Source organism: Canis lupus, chromosome 33, assembly GCF_048164855.1.
Source record: "Canis lupus baileyi chromosome 33, mCanLup2.hap1, whole genome shotgun sequence".
In the NCBI taxonomy this organism is placed as follows: Eukaryota; Metazoa; Chordata; class Mammalia; order Carnivora; family Canidae; genus Canis; species Canis lupus.
Window position 1 is genome coordinate 7,567,297 of NC_132870.1, and position 22,834 is coordinate 7,590,130.

Below are 22,834 nucleotides of genomic sequence, written 5' to 3' on the forward strand. Positions count from 1 at the left end.
ATGAATACTTTTTAATTTCTTTAGATGAGATGGGGCTCAGGGCTCTGGGACAATGCTGATGGATGATGTTTTAATGCAGCTGAAATGTTATTTTTACTGAACCAGGGAAAACTATAAATTTTGCTTCATTGCCACTGATGGCTCTATGCATAAAACTATGGTGGCGCCCCTCGGCCGTGAATAATCACCTCGGCACAGCAGATGTTACTTTGCGGGGAAAGCAATTCTTATGCCGAAGAATTGTGGAAAGATTAATTGTCTACAGCTGTTTCATGGCCCACAGCAATCTTGATACATTTATGATAAGTTTAAGAGCTCACTAGAGGCAGCTCCTATTCCCTGTTGCGGGAAGGGGGGGGGGGGAAGGAGCCAGAGGCTTTATTTTGACACCTGGATTCATAGAATCTGTCAGCTCCATTACAGCCTTCATAGAAATCCGGCCGCCAGCAGTTCTGAAATGATTGTGAGTGAGGTAAGATGCAGGAATTATCCACACGTAGATAAAGAAAAGGAGACTGAGAAGAATTATTCAAATTTGTGCAAATGAATTGCTTCCATTTTTCCTCCCTCTGCCAAGTGGAAATTGAACGTGACCCGCTCTGACCTTTCTCTATTAAGTGCTGCAAATTGCAGTAAATGCACAGTTCTGAGTGCCCTAATGAGACAGAGCCCCAGCAATGCCTCATTAATAAGGGGAGTTTGACCTTGCTGGTCAGCCCTTCATTCGATATTGAAAAGAAATAAGAAAAAAGAAGAGATGACCCACTGTAAATTTTGAACAATACATTTGATTTAGTTTGCATACACTCCCAGCCAGCCGGCCGGGCCCAACCGTCTTCCCTTCCCCGTTTCCCTTCAGCCACAGGCTCCAAGGAGTGGCACTTACCTTTTAGGTGCCAGTGGAATGTGGCAACAGAGATGGGGTGAGTCTTGGCAAACCAGCACCAGGCTTCAGTCACTCTGGGTGGAAAGGACGTTCCTCCCCGTCTTGTTCCTTGCAAATTAGGTCCATAAATTCTCGTCTTTTTTTTTTTTCTTTCCCCCTTTCTGCTCTTTTTCCTCCCTCCCCTTTTCCTTTTAAATAAAGGGATTTTTCCATTTTGGAGTGTGCATTTGTGTTTAAAAGAGGGATTGGTCCTCCGATTTTTATTGTAGCTTTCTTTACGCAGGCCCAGGTGGAGAACTTTCTCCTTGCCTGATGTACGGAAATCTAGGGCAAGAGGTGGAGTTGTGCTGTTTGTTTCTGGAGGATTACTAAACCTTATCAAGCACAGAGGGTGGCTCATACACGTGGAACTGGGCCTTGGGACTCCTCAACTGGGACTTGTTAAATGTTTCACTAGTTACAAACTTAGCGTTTGGCTTCCTTTAAACTACTGCTGATGGCACCTGTAATTCTTTGTGGAGAATTTTCTGGATACAAAGCAGCCCAGCGAGCCAGGCAGGCAGTAGTTCATAAATCTATTTAAATGGTAACTCCTAATGCATAGAGATGTGTTGAAACTTTAAAGAGGTAATTTCAAGACACATGGATGTACCACTTTGTGGAATCTTAACATTTGAGGGCATCCTAGAAGTTATCTTCTCCAAACTTCTTGCAAGGCAAGAATCTATTCTGTAATGTCCCTGATATTGAAGATAAGCTAATTATAAGGGATAAGTTCCCCTCCACTTATCCACAGTTTTACTTTCCACAATTTTAGTTACCTGTGGTCAAGTGTAATCTGGAAGCAGATGATTCTCTTGACAAATTGTCAGAAGGCCAATAGAAGCCTAAAGCTACATCACAGTGCCTACGTCATTCCCCTCACTTCATCTCATCACATAGGCATTTACCGTTTCACATCAGCACAAGAAGAAAAAGAAGGGTGAGTCCAGTATGATAAGATATTTTGAGAGACCACATTGATATAATTTAATATAGTATATTGTTTTATTTTATCATTATTGTTGTTAATCTCTTACTGTGTCTAGTTTATCAATTAAGTTTTATCAAGGTGTGTATGTAAAGGAAAAAACATATATAGGGTTTGGTACTGTGGTTTCAGGCCATCCCCTGAGGGTCTTGGAAGGGAGCCCTGTGGATAAGGAGGGGACTACTGTACCTCAGATCAGACTATTTCATTCCTGGCAGGCCAAGCTTGTGTGAAGTTCTTTCATATATATTATTAAAGGAAAATATTGTTATCATGTACAGTCACATTATGAGGTCCAATTTGAATGGAGCATCTGAAACCATCAAAATGAGATGGTTAGTCTGCGGGAAAACTGCTTTACCAAACTGTGTTTTGGGGTTATGCTTTTGACTTGTCTGGGGCATTGGTAGTTCTTTTAGAAACAACCACAATTACTGTTTCTGAATATTCTCTTCTTTTATAACATAAACTGAGATGGTGTGGGTTATGCTCTGTGCTAAAGATGATGAAAAACCATTGAATGGCTTGAAGAAGGAAGACAAATAGGTCATTTCCACATTGGAAAGGGCTTGTAGCCATTGCTGAAATTGTGGGTTGTAGTGGTGTCTCACCATAGCTTAAATTTACATTTTCTGGATGATTAATGAGGTTGGGGGTCTTTTCATGTTTTTGATTATTTGGATATGCTTTTTTTTTTTAAGTGTCTCTTAAAACTTTTTTCTTTTGGACTATTGGCACTTTTATTGTGTAGTGTATCTCTTCATATTTTATATATTAAGACTTTGGTCAGTTATGTATTGCAATTTACAAATATCTATCAACAGTAGAATATTTACATAAATTGCAATATATTTATATCACGGAATATTGTATGGTAATACAATATTAACCTTGTGTGGCAATATGGATCAGTCTAGACATGGAAGAGTATATGTTGTATGGCTCTATTTGCATATAAAGTTCATTTGCCTATAAAGTCCCCAAACAGGTAACTCATCCCTGGCATTAGAAGTTAAGGAAGTGGTTACTTTTAGAGATAGGGTGGTCAATGAGTAGGAGGAGACACAGGAAGGATTCTGAAATGCTGTAATTTTCAATTTCTTGACCTGGGTAGGGGCTACACAGATATATTCATTTTGGGGAGTTAGCTGAGCTGCAAACCTTTGTGTACTGTTCTGTATAAAATAGTATTTCTGCAAAAAAGTAAAGAAAAATGGTATTTGGCTATAAATCTGATAGAACATATTCAGTGATGAATTTACCAAAACCGGGTTATAGTCTGTTTTTAACAAACAGTTCAAGTTAGAAGAATATACAGGTTTCCCTTCTTAAAAACAAAAGGATATTGGGAATGAAAATTGAGGATAGTGAGAAGTTGGAAGTAAATACAATCTAGCATTTTCTAAGAGACTTAGCCTTCCATCTTGTATGGAAAGTCTTTCCTGAAACAATACTCTGAATGCCCTCTCAGAGTTAACAGAAGGTTTGGATACAGGCATGGTGTGAATGGCAAGACCTAGCTGGGCTGAATGCCAACTGGCTGCCTCTGGTCCAACTGGGCATAACATCCCTGCAGATAAACACAGAAAAACAAGCAGCTTTGAAAAGGCAAAATATTCAACAATTTCAAGATGCAAAGATATTGTGTGTGTGTGTGTGTGTGTGTATGTGTGTGCGCACGCACGCCCTTTTCTTTTCTTTCCTCATGGGATGAATCAGAAAACAGTTCCTTAAATAGGTTTTACATAATTAAAGAAATCTCTCTGCCTAAAGGAAGCCAACCAAATCAGAGAGTGGAGTCTGGAGCAAATTCCCTGATTTTTGATTCACTGTAAGGATTACATTGTCATTTGATTCTAATTACACAAATATTTTTCTTTTTCTTTTTTCTTCTTGTGGTTAATCATTTGGCCTCTGCAGTCAGGCTTCCTGGGTTTACATTTGGATTCAGCTTCTCATAAACTGTGTGAGTGGGCACATTATTTAATCTCTGCAAAGTGGGGATAGAAACAGTATGCATCCTATATAGCTTGTTTGAGGATTGAATGAGAACATGCATGCTGGATGCTTATAACAGTGGATGCCACATAGTAATACCTTGATTAATATTAGCTATAGTTGTTCATAGTATTAATATTGATCACAGTGCAATCCCTCTAACTGGAACTAGGAGAGAATCTCAGATTGAAACACTTTAGAACATATTCAGTGCTTGTCAGTTGACGCTTGTGTCAGGGCTCCAGGTTTCTCCAGCCTCTGGAAACTTTTCCCTCTTCTTACCTATTACACTTGAGAGACCAAATGGAGTGGATTGTTAACCTGAGGAAGGCTTCACCATAATCTGTGGGAGGCTTCACCATCTTTTTTGAATTCCTTTAGCTCTCTTCACAACCTCAAAAACTCTCTTTAAGTCAAACCTTAGGAGCATGCCATTTGTTCTGTACCAAGACCCTTACTAATACATCTATGTTACATTTAAGTTACTCTAAAACTAATAGGAAAGAGGCATAGTCTAGTCTTAATTTTTAATTGAATTAGGATAAAATGAAATTTTTTTCAGGGCAGCCATAGAATATTCTCATGTACAAGTGTGAAACTATAATAGATTAAAATGTAACATCCTGTTAATCCCACTTTTACATTCTGTGGTAACATTATAGTTACCATTAAGAAGAAACATTTCTCCCCCAAGTAAATAAATTGGCGAATATTGCCTAACAAGATCCTCCATTTATGGAAACTGATTTGGCCAAAATTCTAACTAGATATTGAAATTCCTGCTTAGACCTGTGCTGGACCAGGATCAGTCATTCATTTGTAATTGCCCGCCTGCAGTGATATTTAGAAATCTAATGACTTTATGTTAACTATCTGGTAGTTGGTAGTCAGTGCTTTTTTCACACTCGGATCATTGATTATTATTTTCCAGAAATAAAGAGTATTGGTCTTCCAGGATGAGGAGGTGAGGAGACAGCCCCTTTGCTTTTCCTGTGGATATTTTTTGTTTGTATGGTATTTTGAGCAGGTCTTGCCTAAACCTGCATCCTCTTGCTCTCAGCTCTTGTGACATTCTCTTCCATCTCTGCGCTGATTGCTTCTTCCCATTAGGTTAGGTCTAGGTCCAGGCTATACTTGGCAATACTGCGTGCCCCTCTGTGGAAGATGTGGAAATCTAACTAGAGATTAGCTTCCTACACTTACTGCATCTTTATGAGCCAACTCCCAGCCCAGGCAGCCCTACCTGGCTGTTCTCTCTGCCCAGTCCTGCATGGCTCTGAGCTCCCAATGCTAGAAGTCCTGAAAAGAGTACCACTGCCTAATGGGCTGGTTTTTACAATTTTAATTTCTTTATTTTTTGTTTTATTTACAAGGGTCACATTTAAAAAAAAATACAGACTTGGCATATTTTTATTAACTAACCCAGATGATGCTTTAATTATTCAAGAAAATAAAGTCTTGTTAGAAGCAAGGTGATCACACAAGGTAGAAGTAGATGAGGCATGTCTTGCCATGGTTTCTCCCAGAAACCATGTCCCTCATAGAAGGAAGAATTGCTGCCTGAGATAGTGCTTGTGTAGATCTCATTTGTTATGAAAAGTTCATTTCTTACTATGCTACTGACCTTTTATTATAGAAGAACTTCAGGAGTTATCTACAAACTAAAATTAAAGAATATTTATGAACATATTGGGCTCTTCTAGTTGTCGGCCCATCTAGAATCAGCAAAGCTGCATCCTCATTTGAGGTCAGAATGGGGAGAATCCAGTGTCAAATTCCCTAAAAAACATCTGTGTCTCCACTTCTGGTGTCTTGGAGAGCTATTTCCTCCAATAGCTCTAGTTCAGTGGGATCTTACTAGGTATTTACCTGTCAAAAGGGGTCTTTGGGGAAGTATGTACAGCTTCTCGAGCTATAAGATGCTAAGTTGCCTTGTGAACGGTTGACAGGTAGAAATAAATCTTCTAATTTATTGGTTCCCCTTTTCTGTGGATTCTTGTGGTCCAAGTGTGACTTCGAGAATACTGACTTAAGAATTCTGGATGGATGTTTCACCTCATTGTTTTGTGATGTGGTTAGAAGTTGTGGGGTTCAGAGCTGATGGCCAAGAAGGAATTTTTGGGACTTCTTTGGTACAAAAAAGTTTTCTTTTAAAGCACAGGACAGGGCCCATTGGCAGAAAGAGCTGCCCTGGGGGTTGTGAGGAGTGGCCGATCATAGGGGGTTAGCCATAGTGTAAGTCTCTAAGGAATTTTGGAAGCAAGGTTTCCAGGACCTTGAGGGGCCTAGCTATTGTTAGGAGAATATCATTTATTACTTCCTAGTACAAACTCAGTCATTAGACCTTTCAGATGTATATTGGTGGGTCTCAAGCTTGGTGGATGACTGCTAAGATATATCTTGGGGGGTAGAGATAAAGGAAGTTTCTAAAAGAATTTTTATATGTTAAAGTAGACTTACAGAATCCTGGGGGGTGGGTGGGTGGATGGGAGGCTCAGATTGCCTTTTGCCCTTAGCAAAGCATTAACATCAAGGCAGCTGAGTTCCTAGAGAAATGAATGTCACTGCCTGTTTCAAGAACTTGTCAGCGGACTGTAAGTAGTAAGGAAATTTAATTTTTCTTTTTGCCTTTGTTTCCCACATCATTTTGGAAGTCCTTTTATTAGGCAGTGAGACTGTGTTGGAAGAAGTTAGTGTACCATACCTGGGATTCACTTAATCACCATCTTGGTCAACAGATTCTTGGCATATCCCTTTTCATGTGAGTTCCTGAAGCTGCAGATATGATCACCTAATGGAGGATGTTATCAGAATCTTGGGCTAATTTATACCCACTATTCCTCTCTCATCCCACTCTTTTATCTTCTAAAGTTTCCTCTGGTTGCCACTGGTCATCCGATAATTCAGTGGCTGTCACACTTGAGTGGGCATCAAAATCACTTGCTGAGCTCCACTTTCAAAATTTCTGATTCAGTAGGTCTGGGAAGGAGCCAAGTTTTTGCATCTCTAATGAGTTCTTAGATGGTGCTGATGCTGCTAGTCTCAGGGTCACACTTTGGGGACCACAGCAATACTGAAACACGTTGCCTAGTAAATAGCAGAATGAGAGTAAAGAATATGGACTTTGGAGACATAGAGAACTAGCTTGAATGCTGGCTTCTCCATTTAAACTGCAAAATATAAGGCAAGTTCTATAAAAAGTCTTTATAACTGTTTCCTCGCCTGAAATAGTATTACTCTACAAAATGGTGTTGAGAGGACTAAAGTAGACAAGACAGATGAATGCCTGTCTCACAGTTTGGCATGTAGTAAGCACTGAATCATGTTTGGAGTGTACAGGGAGTCACTTGTAGTCCACATGGCATAGATGGATATTGTTGTAAATCAACATGTAAACTTACAGTTCTTACTTTTCAAAAACTGTAATTTGGGGATGTTAGGGTGAAGAGAGTAGTTGATACATGGCTGCTTCAGATAAAGTTTGATAGTGGCTATATCCATAAGCCAGTTTACTGGTAAGCCAAGGACCAACACATGTTGTTTTCCTCATGTAAAATGTAAATTATAAATAAGGAAGAAAACACTCTTGATACATGAAGGCTATCTGCTAACAGTGTTAAAGGTATAAGAATTTACCACCCCAAAATAGGCCTCTTTGGAGGCATATGGATTATTTTGAGTGAAAGGATATTGAGAACTAGAAAATACAGCAAAAGCTCTAAAAACAGGGCATCTCTTTTCTTTTTGTAAAGAAAATCTGTCTCCTTCTCTAGCACCAGAGGAAGACACTTAAATGCTATCAATGGAGAAGGCACTGACTTGAATCTGCAAATAAACCTTACCAGACATCCTTGTTACCATACTTTTCCTGGTCACTTTGCCCTGCCTAGAAGCCCAAAACATGTTTTTCTTACCTTAGATGGCATATAAGCACTAATTCTTTTTAAAAATTTAATTAATTAATTAATTAATTAATATTATTATTATTTTTTTTTACCATGGTGCCAAAACTGGGACTTGAACTTACATGTGAGATCAAGACCTGAGCTAATTAGGATCAAGAGTTGGTCATTTAACCAACTGAGCCAGCCAGGCATTCCATAAGCCTCAATTCTAATCACTCCTTGGAGTTACTCGTTGTTGGGTTCTCCCATGTGTACATGCATAATGTATATGTTAATAAACTTCTGTTTGTTGTTCTCTTGTTAACTTGTCATTGGCCAGTCTAATTCATAGGAGGGTCCCAGCTGGGAAACCTCAGATGAGTAGAGGAAAAGATTTTTTTTCTTCCTCTATAGTTAATTCTCTATATTAAAAAAAACTTCTCAACTTTGATCATTATATGTATTTATTTAAGAATTTTAATTGTGGTAAAATACACATAACATAAAATTTGCTGTCCTAACCATTTTTAAGTATACAGTTCAATGGCATTATATATATATTCATATTGTTGTGTTACTATCACCACTATCTATCCACAGAACATCTTAAGTCTTGCAAAATTAAAGCTGTACCTACTAAACAATTCCTCATTCCACTCCTACTCCACTCCCACCACCGAAAACCATCATTTTACTTTCTATCTCTAGAGTTCTTTTTATTTGTTTGATATCATTTCTTTTCTTCTGGGTTGAGTGAATTGCCCTCTCCCCAGACTCCTCCTCACCTAAACTGGCACAGTTTGGTCTTCCCATCTTAATAGATTTATTTATTGATTCCTGCATTCATTTATTCATTCAAAAGGGACTCATTGTTTCCCTACTATGTGCCAGGCCCTGAAGTTCCTAGACGGCTGGGAAAATGCACTTTGGCTTACTGTGGGCTGTCAGGCTTATAGTAACTACCTCATATGGAATTGTTGGTTGACTGTGGGTGTGCAGAAATATGCATATATTTGAGTCTGGCATATGTTATTTGTAAAGGCTTGGGAAACATTAAAAATATTTATTGTACATTTATTTTGTATCCTGCCACATTGCTGAATTGCTGTATGAGTTCTAGCAATCTTGGGGTGGAGTCTTCAGGGTTTTCTTTGTACAATATCATGTCATCTGCAAAGAGGGGGAGTTCAGCTTCTTCTTTGCCAATTTGAATGCCTTTTAATTCTTTTTTGTTGTCTGATTGCTGAGGCTAGGACTTCTAGTACTATGTTGAACAACAATGGTGAGAGTGGACATCACTGTCGTGTTCCTGATTCTAGGGGAAAGGCTCTCAGTGTTTCCCCGTTGAGAATGATATTTGCTGCGGGCTTTTCATAAATGGTTTTTAAGATATTGAGGAATGTTCCCTCTATCCCTACACATTGAAGAATTTTAATCAGGAATGGATGCTGTATTTTGTCAATGCCTTCTCTGCATCTATTGAGAGGATCATATGGTTCTTGTTTTTTCTCTTACTGATGTGATCTATCACGTTGATTGTGAGACAAGAATCCATCAAAATCCTAGAGGAGAACACAGGCAACACGCTTTTTGAACTTGGCCACAGTAACTTTTGCAAGATACATCTATGAGGGCAAGGGAAACAAAAGCAAAAATGAACTATTGGGACTTCATCAAGATAAAAAGCTTTTGCACAGCAAAAGAAACAGTCAACAAAACTAAAAGACAACCTACAGAATGGGAGAAGATATTTGCAAATGACGTATCAGATAAAGGGCTAGTTTCCAAGATCTATAAAGAACTTATGAAATTCAACAGCAAAGAAACAAACAATGCAATCATGAAATGGGCAAAAGACATGAAGAGAAATCTCACAGAGGAAGACATAGACATGGCCAACAAGCACATGAGAAAATGCTCTGTGTCACTTGCCCTCAAGGAAATACAAATCAAAACCACAATGAGATCCCACCTTACACCATTGAGAATGGTGAAAATTAACAAGACAGGAAACACCAAATGTTGGAGAAGATGTGGAGAAAGGGGAACCCTCTTGCACTGTTGGTGGGAATGTGAACTGATATAGCCACTCTGGAAAACTGTGTGGAGGTTCCTCAAGAAGTTAAAAATAGAGCTACTCCACGACCCAGCAATTTCACTACCGGGGATTTACCCCAAAGATGCTGATGTGGTGATATGCTGGGACACGTGCACCCCAATGTTCATAGCAGCAATGTCCACAATAGCCAAACTGTGGAAGGAGCCACGATATCTTTTGACAGATGAATGGATAAAGAAAATGTGGTATATATATACAGTGGAATATTAGCCATCAGAAGATATGAATACCCACCATTTGCTTCAACGTGGATGGAATTGGAGGGTATTATGCTGAGTGAAGTAAGTCAATCAGAGAAGGATAATTATTATATGGTTTCACTCCTACGTGGAATATAAGAAATCGTGAAAGAGATTAACAGGGAAAGGAGGGGAACTGAGTGGGAAAAATTAGAGAGGGAGACAAACTATGAGAGACTCCTTAGGTTGGGAAACAAAGGGTTGTGGAAGAGGATGGGGTAAATGGGTGATGGGCAATGAGGAGGGCATTTGATGGGATGAGCGCTGGATGTTGTAGTATATGTTGGCAAATTGAATTAATTTTTATTTATTTATTTATTTTACAATTTTCCCATTTATTTATTTATTTATTTATGTATTTTTTTATTGGAGTTCGATTTGCCAACATATAACACCCAGTGCTCATCCTGTCAAGTGCCCCCCTCAGTGCCTGTCCTCTAGGATTTTGATGGACTCTTGTCTCACATTTAGATCTTTCATCCATTTTGAGTTTATCTTTGTGTATGGTGAAAGAGAGTGGTCTAGTTTCATTCTTCTGCACGTGGATGTCCAATTTTCCCAGCACCATTTATTGAAGAGACTGTCTTTCTTCCAGTGGATAGTCTTTCCTCCTTTATCGAATATTAGTTGACCATAAAGTTCAGGGTCCACTTCTGGGTTCTCTATTCTGTTCCATTGATCTATGTGGCTGTTTTTGTGCCAGTACCACACTGTCTTGATGACCACAGCTTTGTAGTCCAACCTGAAATCCGGCATTGTGATGCCCCTGGCTCTGGTTTTCTTTTTCAATATTCCCCCTGGCTATTCGGGGTCTTTTCTGACTCCACACAAATCTTAAGATGATTTGTTCTGACTCTCTGAAGAAAGTCCATGGTATTTTGATAGGGATTGCATTGAATGTGTAAATTACCCTGGGTAGCATTGACATTTTCACAATTTTAATTCTTCCAATCCATGAGCATGGAATATTTTTCCATCTCTTTGTGTCTTTCTCAATTTCTTTCAGAAGTGTTCTGTAGTTTTTAGGATATAGATCCTTTACCTCTTTGGTTAGGTTTATTCCTAGGTATCTTATGCTTTTGGGTGCAATTGTCAATGGGATTGACTCCTTAATTTCTCTTTCTTCAGTCTCATTGTTAGTGTATAGAAATGCCACTGACTTCTGGGCATTGATTTTGTATCCTGCCACACTTCTGAATTGCTGTATGAGTTCTAGCAATCTTGGGGTGGAGTCTTTTGGGTTTTCTATGTACAGTATCATGTCATCTGCGAAGAGGGAGAGTTTGACTTCTTCTTTGCCAATTTGAATGCCTTTTATTGCTTTTTGTTGTCTGATTGCTGAGGCTAGGACTTCCAGTACTATGTTGAATAGCAGTGGTGAGAGTGGACATCCCTGTCTTGTTCCTGATCTTAGGGGAAAGGCTCCCAGTATTTCCCCATTGAGAATGATATTTGCTGTGGGCTTTTCATAGATGGCTTTTAAGATGCTGAGGAATGTTCCTTCTACCCCTACACTCTGAAGAGTTTTGATCAGGAATGGATGCTGTCTTTTGTCAAATGCTTTCTCTGCATCTATTGAGAGGATCATATGGTTCTTGTTTTTTCTCTTGTTGATATGATCTGTCATGTTGATTGCTTTATGAGTATTGAACCACCTTGCATCCTGGGGATAAATCCCACTTGGTCATTGTGAATAATCTTAATGTACTGTTGGATCCTATTGGCTGGTATCTTGTTGAGAATATTTGTATCTGTGTTCATCAGGGATATTGGTCTATAATTCTCCTTTTTTGGTGAGGTCTTTGTCTGGTTTTGGAATTAAGGTGATGCTGGCCTCATAAAATGAGTTTGGAAGAACTCCATCCTTTTCTATCTTTTGAAACAGCTTTAGTAGAATAGGTATTGTTTCTTCTTTAAACGTTTGATAGAATTCCCCTGGGAAGCCATCTGGCCCTGGACTTTTGTGTTTTGGGAGGTTTTTGATGACTGCTTCAATTTCCTCCCTGGTTATCAGCCTGTTCAGGTTTTCTATTTCTTCCTGTTCCAGTTTTGGTAGTTTGTGGTTTTCCAGAAATGTGTCCATTTCTTCTAGATTGACTAATTTATTGGCATATAGCTACTCATAATATGTTTTTAATATCATTTGTATATTTCCTTGTTATTGCTTGTGACCTCTCCTTTCTTATTCATGATTTTATTAATTTGAGTCTTTTCTTTTTAATAAGGCTGGCTAATGGTTTATCTATCTTATTAATTCTTTCCAAGAACCAACTCCTGGTTTTGTTGATCTGTTCCACAGTTCTTCTTGTCTCTATTTCATTGAGTTCTGCTCGAATCTTTATTAACTCTCTTCTGCTTGGTGTAGGTTTTATTTGCTGTTCTTTCTCCAGTTCCTTTAGGTGCAAGATTAGCTTGTGTATTTGAGTTTTCTCCAATTTTTTGAGGGATGCTTGTATTGCGATGTATTTCCCTCTTAGGACTGCTTTTGCTGTATCCCGAAGATTTTGAACGGTTGTGTCTTCGTTTTCATTAGTTTCCATGAATCTTTTTAATTATTCTCTAATTTCCTGGTTGACTCATTCATCCTTTAGCAGGATGCTCTTTAACCTCCACGTGTTTGAGTTTCTTCCAAGTTTCTTCTTGTTATTGAGTTCAAGTTTCAAAGCATTATGGTCTGAAAATATGCAGGGGACAATCCTAATCTTTTGGTATCTGTTGAGACCTGATTTGTGACCCAGTATGTGGTCTATTCTGGAGAAAGTTCCATGTGCACTTGAGAAGAATGTGTATTCAGTTGCATTTGGATGCAAAGTTCTGTATATATCTGTGAAATCCATCTGGTCCAGTGTATTATTTAAAGCTCTCGTTTCTTTGGAGATGTGCTTAGAAGATCTGTCATTTGCAGAAAGCGCTGTGTTGAAGTCTCCCAGTATAGTGTATTATTATCTAAGTATGTCTTTACTTTGGTTATTAATTGATATACTTGGCAGCTCCCACATTAGGGGCATAAATATTCATGATTGTTAGTTCCTCTTGTTGGATAGACCCTTGAAGTATGATATAGTGTCCGTCTTCATCTCTTACTATGGTCTTTGGGAAACTTTAATTTATCTGATATAAGGATTTCTACCCCTATTTTCTTTTGAGGACCATTCGAATGGTAAATGGCTCTCCAATCTTTCATTTTCAGGCTGGAGGTGTCCTTATGTCTAAAATGAGTCTCTTGTAGACAGCAAATAGATGGATCTTGCTTTTTTATCCAGTCTGAAACCTTGTGTCTTTTGATGGGATCATTTAGCCCATTCATGTTCAGAGTTACTATTGAAAGATATGAATTTAGTGTCATTGTAATACCTATTCAGTCCCTGTTTTTGTGGATTATTTCTTTGGGCTTCCTTTTTCTTTTACAGGGTCCCCCTTGATATTTCTTGCAGAGCTGGTTTGGTGGTCACATATTCTTTCAGTTTCTGCCTATCTTGGAAGCTCTTTATCTCTCCCTCTATTCTGAATGAGAGCCTTGCTGGATAAAGTATTCTTGGTTGCATGTTCTTCTTATTTAGAACCCTGAATATATCCTGCCAGCCCTTTCTGGCCTGCCAGGTCTCTGTGGAGAGGTCTGCTGTTAATCTATATTTCTCCCTATGTAAGTTAGGGATCTCTTGTCTCTTGCTGCTTTACGGATTTTCTCTTTATCTTTGGAATTTGCAAGTTTCACTATTAAATATCAAGGTGTTGAATGGTTTTTATTGATTTTGGGGGGAACCTCTTTATCTCCTGGATCTGAATGCCTGTTTCCCTCCACAAATTAAGGAATTTCTCAGCTATGATTTGTTCAAATATGCTTTCTTGCCCTCTGTCCCTCTCGGCACTCTCTGAAACCCCAATTATATGTAGATTTTTCCTATTGAGGCTATCATTTATTTCCCTTAACCTTTCCTCATGGTCTTTTAATTATTTTTCTCTTTTCTCCTCAGCATCCTTCTTTGCCATCAACTTGTCTTCTATGTCACTCACTCTTTCTTCTACCTCATTGACCCTCATTGTTAGGACCTCTGATTTGGATTGCACCTCATTTGATTGCTTTTTTATTTTGGCATGATTATATCTATATTCTGCAGTCATGAAATCTCTTGATTCCTTTATGCTTTTTTTCCAGAGTCACCAGTAGTTTTATAATTGTGCTTCTGAATTGGCTTTCTACATCGAATTGTAATCCAAGTTCTGTAATTCTGTGGCGGAGAGTAGTGTTTCTGATTCTTTCTTTTGTGGTGTGTTCTTCTTTCTAGTCATTTTGCTTAGTGCAGGGTGGCTGTATGAGTGGGCTGAGTCAAGAATATCAACCATGACCTAAGTAAATTTCAACCTAGATGCTTCTGCGGAGGTCATAGACCAGAAATTGAAAAGAAAGATCAGAATGATGTAACACAAAAGGACCATGAAAGTGAAAAACAAATTTTAAAACAAAGTAGTAAAAAATAAAAGCCAAGAAGAAGAGAAAAAAAATGAAAAAGAAGAAAAAAAAAGGCAGGGGGACTGGGAGATGGTGGTGGTGATGAAGTTGTAGTGGGGGGAGAATGTAGTCTACCTGAGGGCTTCTAGAGGGTGATCCTCTTGTTTCTGAGGATATTAAGTTCTGTATGTTAGAAGATACTCAGTCCCAAATTTATATAAACCAGAAATACTTGTAGAGGGCCCCAACATTGACCAAAACAAATGAGATAAAAGAGGGGGGCAGCATGGGAATGAGGAATCTTACAGTATGAACCAGCATGGTGTACCACTTGGTTCTGGGTGCATGCTGGTCATGTTTTAGGAGGTATTAACTTCTGCCATTGTAGAACAGAATGAGGCAGAGAAAACAAAAACACAAAACAAAAAAAACATATCTTGTATATCTCCCAAAATTAAGTTGAGTATGTTGAAGGGAATCTAGAAGTGGAAAATATATCTAGGACCTGTAATTGTAGAAATATGAAAGTCAAAAAGGAAGAATCTTAAAAAATGAAGAGGTGGTAAAATATTTTGTAGTTAAGGTGGGAAAAGAGAAAAAAAAAAGGGAAATTTACAGTCTGATATAAAAACAAATTGTACTGGAAAAAGGAAGAAAAAAATAGGAGGGGTACCCTCTGGTTCTATATACTATAAATCCCTCGACTTCCCCTGGAGCTTTCCAGCACTGCTCGGCCAAGAACTTGCTCTTCCTCTGTCCTTTCAGCTGGTCTTCTGGGGGAGGGTCCTGCTGTGCTGATTCTCAGGTGTGTGCACCCGGGGGAGCTGCCCCACCCCCTGCCAGGTGCCGGTCTCACTGGGAGCTGTTTACCCGGTGAGGCTCCTGTTCCCTGGTGGCTTCGCCCTCTCCCAGGCACAGGGTGACACCAGGAGGAATGACACTACTGGCAGCGGCCAGCTCGCCCACCCTGGAGTCAGCTCCCCAAGTAACCACCCCCAGTCTCCCAGTCTGCACTGGCCTAGATGCTCCCAGGCGGGGGGTGCTGACCTGCACAGTTCGGGGATACCCGGTGGCAGGAGTGTCATCGCCGTTCTGTGCCCTCTCGGCCTCTGCCTGTCCCGGGGGGTGCACAGGCTCCTGAGCAGTGCCCTGGGATCCGGGGCCTGTGGTGCTGGAATCGCCCTCCTGGGGCCACGGGTTCTGAAGGCAGCAGGGCGCAGCCCCCTCTGCGTGGAGCCCCCGCCTGACCCACCGGCTTCTCCCCAAGGCCGCGCCGGGCGCTCCAGCCCTTTACCCAGCTCTGCCGCCAGGGGTGGTGCGCTCTCCCCCCGGTTGCACTTCCTCTGTTAGTGACCGTGGGAGACTGGAGGCTCCACTGGCCCTCCTGCAGTTCTGCCAATTTTCCTGCTGAGCACTTTCTATCCAGGAAGAATCAGGTGCGGATTTTTAAAGTTCCTGCTTCTCTGGGGCTGAGCTTTCCTGTCCAGGAAGTTCGCCTACTGGCCTTAGCCCGGCTCCTCGCAGCGGCTCCTCCCACACTTGATTCTTTTTTATTTTTTTCCCCCTTCCTATCTTGTTGGAAGCGAAAACTTTTCTCTCTGTAGTGTTCTAGCTGTTCTCTCTTTAAATCTCAGGTCGAATTCGTAGGTTTTCAGGATGGTTTGAAACTAATCTAGGTATGTTGGTGAGGCTGGGTGAGTTGAAGACCCTACTCCTCCACCAGCTTCCTAGGTTTAACCGGCCAATTGAATTTAAACTAAAAAATGTTAAATAAATAAATAAATAAATAAATAAATAAATAAATAAATAAAGTAAAACAAATATTTATTGTTCTATAAATTTTTCTTCAATAATCAAATGATAATGTACATGCTGGTAATGAATGTGGGATGTCTAAAGCAAGGCACTTAATGTTTTAATTCATATCTTTTACATGCATCATTGCTTTCAGACTTCTACTAGTTTCTTTTACATTTTGGGCCTGTCCTTATTTTGGCTTTTGTGCATATTATATGTAAATAGTGTTTTAAAGTTTATTTAGTTAACAAAAAGGTATACTAAAAAATGAATAACAGAGATGAAGGAATTTTTCCTCTAAAAGAAATAAAAGAACTGAGATATTGTTAGAAAATTTCAGATAAAAATTCTAGGTATTTTGGATTTCTTTTGTGACTTTAGTGGAGACTGAATTTACTTTCTTAATTGAAGTAACCAAAAACCAATATCAAAAGACATAAAACAAAATGTTTCTGAAGACATTGGGTATTAAGTAGTGAAGCAATTATTTCTAAAACATAAACAAATAAGGTGAATACTACCGTTGTTTCAGCTTTTTGCCTGGAGCATATTCCCAGGAAGGGGGATCCAGAGAAAGCCTATCATTCACAAGGGGTTGAGGAAAGGGATCTGGGAGTCTGAGGAAATAGAGTTTCAGGACAACTACTAGAGAGGAGAGAGCTACACAGAGAGAACCCCTAGAAAATGGCAGAGGGTCCCAACTGAGTATGCAGTTGATTACTAATTATTGTATAGGGTAAAAAACTTCCCAAGGGTGAGGAAAGAACCACCCAAAAGAGTTTGAGGGAATAAATTTTAGAACTGACACAAGACTGGGAATAGTACCTGTTCTCAACAGCCAGAGCAGAAAACCTAATAATTCATAGGTTCATGGGTAGAGTCCTAAGAAGAGTTTTGCTTCAGTAGTGGGAAAAAATTGGACCTAGAGCAAATGCTACTTTGATCCAGTAATAAGAAAAAATTAAAATTAAAATGAAACTAGAAATGCTTAGATGATAGAATTAGTAGGAAAGGGTTTTAAAGCAGTTGCTGTGATGATTCTCTGTGTTTAAGGAGCTAATGAAAAGATTGGACCTGTTAGGTAGACACAAGGAAAATAAAGTAAAAAAGCCAAGGCAAAGGAAGCTATGATGCCTAAGATGAGAGAGATACTGGATAGGATTAGTAGCAGAGTGGGTACTGTAAAAGAAAAGAGTAGTGAACCTGGATACAGAGTAATATAAACTTTTCAAATGAAACACAGAAAGAAAAAAGACAAAAATAGTTAAAAGAATACCAGTGAGCTCTGCAACAATTTCAGACAACTAAGTATGCATGAAAAGGGAGTCCCCAAAAGAGAGGGGAACAGGACAAATACTTGAAAAAAAATAATTCTCAAAAGTCTTCTAAAAGTGATGAAAATCCTTAGCTTACAAATCCAACAAACTCAGTAAACTTCAAGCACAAAATACATGAGGAAAATTACATCAGAGGATATAATATGCAAATTCTGTAAAGCCAATGAAAAAGAACAAATCTTAAAAGGAGCCAGAGAAACTAAAATATGCATGACAGAGTTCTTGTTTGAAGTGATGCATGTTAGAAGATAGTGAAACAATATTTTTAAACTAATGAAAGAAAAAAAAGCCAAGCTCTGTCAACCTAGAATTTTATACTAGTGAAAATATATAGGTAGTCTTTGCCCAGTAAGGTGAGACTATAAAAAAAAAAAAAAGATCATGCAAAATGAAATTGTGCAAAGCAATCTTAATCAGTGGGGAAAAAATTACCATTGTTCCATGATCTTTAAGCATTTTGCCAAAATAAGCCTTCCAGAGAAGATGGGGGTATAGGAGCATCCAAAACTTGCCTCATCTCATGGATAACATCTCAGTAGATAACATGCACATCAGTGCATGTTAACCCAGAAAATGACCCAAAGATTGGCAGAACAGACGTTCCACAGTTAACTTAGAGAAGAGACCACATTGAAGAGGACAGAGATACAGTGGGGAGCTAAATGGACCCACATGACTATCTGAGGGAGGGAGGGATGCTGTGGGCTCAGAGAAAGGAGAGAAACAGACCCTCACATCAGGCATCCAAGGCAGGGAACCCCCATGAGAAGATGAATTCCTATAACATTTGGCTTTGAAAACCAAAGGGGCATAATATCATAAGTTCTTTCAATCAGCAGGGTTTAACACTTGAACCATAAAAATCAGTGGGTTTAGCTCTGGGAGAGCTGGAAGGGTGAGAGGAAACTGAGCCCCTGCCCTTAAAGCGACAGCACAGCAAACAGCCCCACAGAGATAGAGCATAGAAACAGCAGTTTGTAAAAATGCCTGTGGTATACATGAGAGAGATTTATTTGCTAATCTCTGAGTGTGCACTGGAAGAACAGAGATTGTTGACATTTCTCCAGGAATAAAGGAGATGGTGGGCATTGTTTCCCCTCCTGCCTCTTAGCCTACACACATGGACACCTGCAGGAACTGAGGCAACACAAATACTCTACCTAACTTACAGTTTAACAGAATGCTTGCCACTATATGCTTCCGTGGATCTGTGCCCTCCAACCTGGCTGGCCTGGGCAGGAGTTCTGAGGCATCAAGTCCCCTTCTGTAGCAGACCTATATGAACCTTACTAATACTACATGTCCTGCCTCTGCATTCTCCTATGGGTCTGTTCCTTCTAACAAGTCCTTGGCCAGAGCCCACCCAAAGTGGTGCCACAGGCTTCACAGTGTGTGAGCAACGCCGACAGGCCAGCATTACTCCAAAATGACTTCTACCCCAGGAAGAGGGGAAGATAACCACAGACACACACACCAGTTGGACTGTCTATAGCAGTGGGCTGTGGGAAGACAGCTGGTCTGACTACAAGCCCTACCCCCCCCCCCCCCCCACCAAGAAAGCTTCTAAGGGGACAATACAGGGAAAGACCCTGTAATCTGGCACTACTGTCTCTCTGGCAAACACTTAGTCTGTCTCAACTCAAACACAGGGAAGTCTCAGACTGGCCTACCAGCAACTCCAGGACAAAACACTGCCCACATAATTCAAAAAGAACCAACGCAGATTACTGGACTGAAGGCAAAAGCAGCTCAGCCACAGCAGTAGGGCACACACAGCACACATAGGAGATACCCTTGAAGCACCAGGTTCTGGTGAATAGGGGAGATTACACTGCAGGACAGTCAGGACCTCTTCTTCATAAGGCCAATATTCTTTATTTTAAAGATTTATTTATTTAGTTTAGAGAGAGAGAGAGTGCGAGTTCATGTGTGAGTGAGAGTGGGGGGAAGTGCAGAAGGAGAGGGAGTTAGAGAATCCCAAGGAGACTCCACGCTGAGCATGGAGCCTGGCGTCAAGTTTGACCTGACTGAAACCAATAGTCAGACACTCAACTGACTGATCCATCCTGGTGCTCCATAAGGCCACTACTTTCAAGAGTAGAAGACATACTTGACTTTCCTAACACACAGAAACAGACAAGAGAGCCAGACAAAATTAAGAGACTGAGGAATGTGTCCACAAAGAAAGAATAGGACAAAATCACAGCAAGAGAGCTACATGAAACAGATAAGTAATATGCCTGATTGAGAATTTAAAGTAATAATCATAAAGATACTCACTGGGCTTCAGAAAAGAGCAGAGGACCTCAGGAAGGCTATTAACAAGGAGATAGAAAACATAAAAGAACAAATCAGACATGAAAGACTCAAAATCTGAAATTAAAAATACACTAGTTGGAATAAATAGCAGATGAGAGGAAGCAGAAGAATGGATCAGTGACCTGGAGGACAGAGTACTGGAAAGCAATCAGACTGAACAGTACAGAGAGAAACAATAATAATAAGTGAAAATAGACTCGGAGTATTCAATGACACCATTAAGTGTAATACCATTCATATTATAAGGATCTCAGAAGGAGAAGAGAAAGAAAGGAGGCAGAAGATTCATTTGAAGAAATAATAGCTGAAAACTTTCCAAATCTAGGGAAGGAAACAAAAATCCAGATCCAGGCACAGAGGCACAGAGATCCCTCAATGAAATCAACCTGGGGAGGTCCACATCAAGGCACATAGTAATTAAAAAGGCAAGAAATAGTGATAAAGAGAGAATTTTAAAAGCAGCAAGAGAAAAGAAAACATGTACATACAAGGATTATATCCCCCTTATGGGATTTTCCCATAAGGTCAGCTGATTTTCAGCAGAAACTTTGCAGGCCAGAAGAGAATGGCATGATACATTCAAAGTGCTGAACGAAAAAAAAAAAAAAAAAAAAAACAGCAACCGAGAATATTTTATCTAGAAAGGCAGTCATTCAGGATAGATGAAGAAATAGTTTCCCAGACAAACAAAAATTAAAGGAATTCATGACAACTAAACCAGTCCTACAAGAAATGTTAAAGGGGACTGAGTAGAAAGGAAAGATCCTAAGTAGGAATAAGGAAAGTTGGAAGCACAAAAGTAGTAAAAATAAGTTTATGTGTAGAATCCATCAAGAGATTCTCAAAATAAAATGTAAAGTATGACACCATACACCTAAAATATTAGGGGGAGAAGAGTAAAGATTGGGTTTAAACTTAGGCAACCATCAACTTGATATAGACTGCTATATGCAGAAGACGTTATAAACAAACCTAAAGATAACCACAAGTCAAAAACCAGTAATAGACATGCAAAAAGTAAAGAGAAAGGAATCCAGGTATATCACTAGAGAAACCCACCAAACCATGAAAGAGAACAAGAGGAGAAAGGAACAGAGAACTACAAAAACAACCATAAAACAAATAATACAATGGCAATAAGTACATTACTATCAACAATTACTTTGAAAGTAAATGGACTAAACACTCCAATCAAAAGACATAGAGTGAATGAATGGATAAAAACGCAAGTTACATCTATCTGTCATCAACAAGAGACTAATTTCAGACCTAAAGACACATATAGATTGAAAGTGAAGGGATGGAAAAGCATTTATTGTACAAATGGAAGATATAACAGTTGTAAATATTTATGTACCCAACATGGGAGCACCCATATATATATAAAATATTTAATAACAAACATAAAGGAGTGAATTGATAGCAATACAATAATAGTAGGGGACTTTAACACCGCACTGACATCAATGGATATATCATCCAAACAGATATAAATCCAGATAAACAAGAAAAGAATGGCTTTCAGTAGATCCAATTACATTGGATCAGGTGAGTCATCTGACAGATATATTCAGAATGTTCACCCTAAAACAGCAAATACACATTCTTTTCAAATGCATATGGAACATTCTCCAGAATAAAGTACATATTAGGCCACAAAACAAGTCTCAACAACTTCAAAAAGATCTAAGTCATACCATGCATCATTTATGACGACAATACTATGATAACAATCATAAGAAAAAAATCTGGAAAGAACACAAATATATGGAAGTGAAGTAACATTTTGCTAACAATGAAACCAGGAAATCAAAGAAGAAATAAAAAAATACATGGAGGGCAGCCCTGGTGGCTCAGCAGTTTAGCACCACCTTCAGCCCAGGGTGTGATCCTGGAGACCCAGGATGGAGTCCCACGTTGGGCTTCCTGCATGGAGCCTGCTTCTCCCTCTGCCTGTGTCTCTGCCTTTCTCTTTCTCTCTCTGTGTGTCTCTCATGAATAGATAAAAAAAAAAAAATACATGGAAACAAAGGAAAATGAAAACACAACAGTTAAAGTATTTAGGATGTAGGAGAAGCTGTCCTTAGAGGGAAGTTATAGCAATACAAGCCTACCTCAAGAAGCAAGAAAAAAGAATTTCAAATAAACAACATACCTTACACAGAACGGTGCTAGAAAAATAAAACAAACAAAACCCAAAGAGAATAGAAGGAAGTAAATAATAAAGATTAGAACAGAAATAAATGAAATAGAAACTAAAAAAAGAATAGATCAAGAAACTAGGAACTGGTTCCTTGAAAAGATCAACAAACTTGAAAAATGTCTAGCTAGACTCATGGAAAAAATGGAGATAACTCAAATAAGTAATATCAGAAATGAAAGAAGAGAAATAACAACTGATACCACAGAAATACAAAGGATTACAAGAGAATATTATAAAAAGCTATATGCCAATGAATTGGACAATCTAGAGGAAATGGATAAGTTCCTAGAAACATCTAACCTCCCAGACTGAATCTGGAAGAAATAGAATATTTGATCAAACCAATTATTAGCAATGAAATTGAGACAGTAATCAGGAAACTCCCAATAAAGAGAAGTCTAAGACCACAGTTTCAGGGGTGAATTCTACCAGACATTTAAAGAACAGTTAATACCTACTTTTCTCAAACTATCCCAAAAAATAGAAGAGGAAGGAAAACATACAAATTCATTCTATGAGGCCAGCATTATCATGATACCAGATAAAGACACTACAAAAAAAAGAACTAGAGG

At 39.1% G+C, this 22,834-nt stretch overlaps 1 long non-coding RNA gene across 1 annotated transcript in view; it reads left to right on the forward strand.

Moving 5' to 3' along the window:
- The window catches only part of LOC140623863 (uncharacterized), a 79,106-nt gene that overhangs the window by 28,202 nt on the left and 28,070 nt on the right, over window positions 1–22,834 (forward strand). Inside the window, exon 3 of the long non-coding RNA XR_012023398.1 lies at window positions 1,704–1,868. This is a non-coding gene — a long non-coding RNA (uncharacterized lncRNA). The remainder of the gene's footprint in view (window positions 1–1,703; window positions 1,869–22,834) is intronic.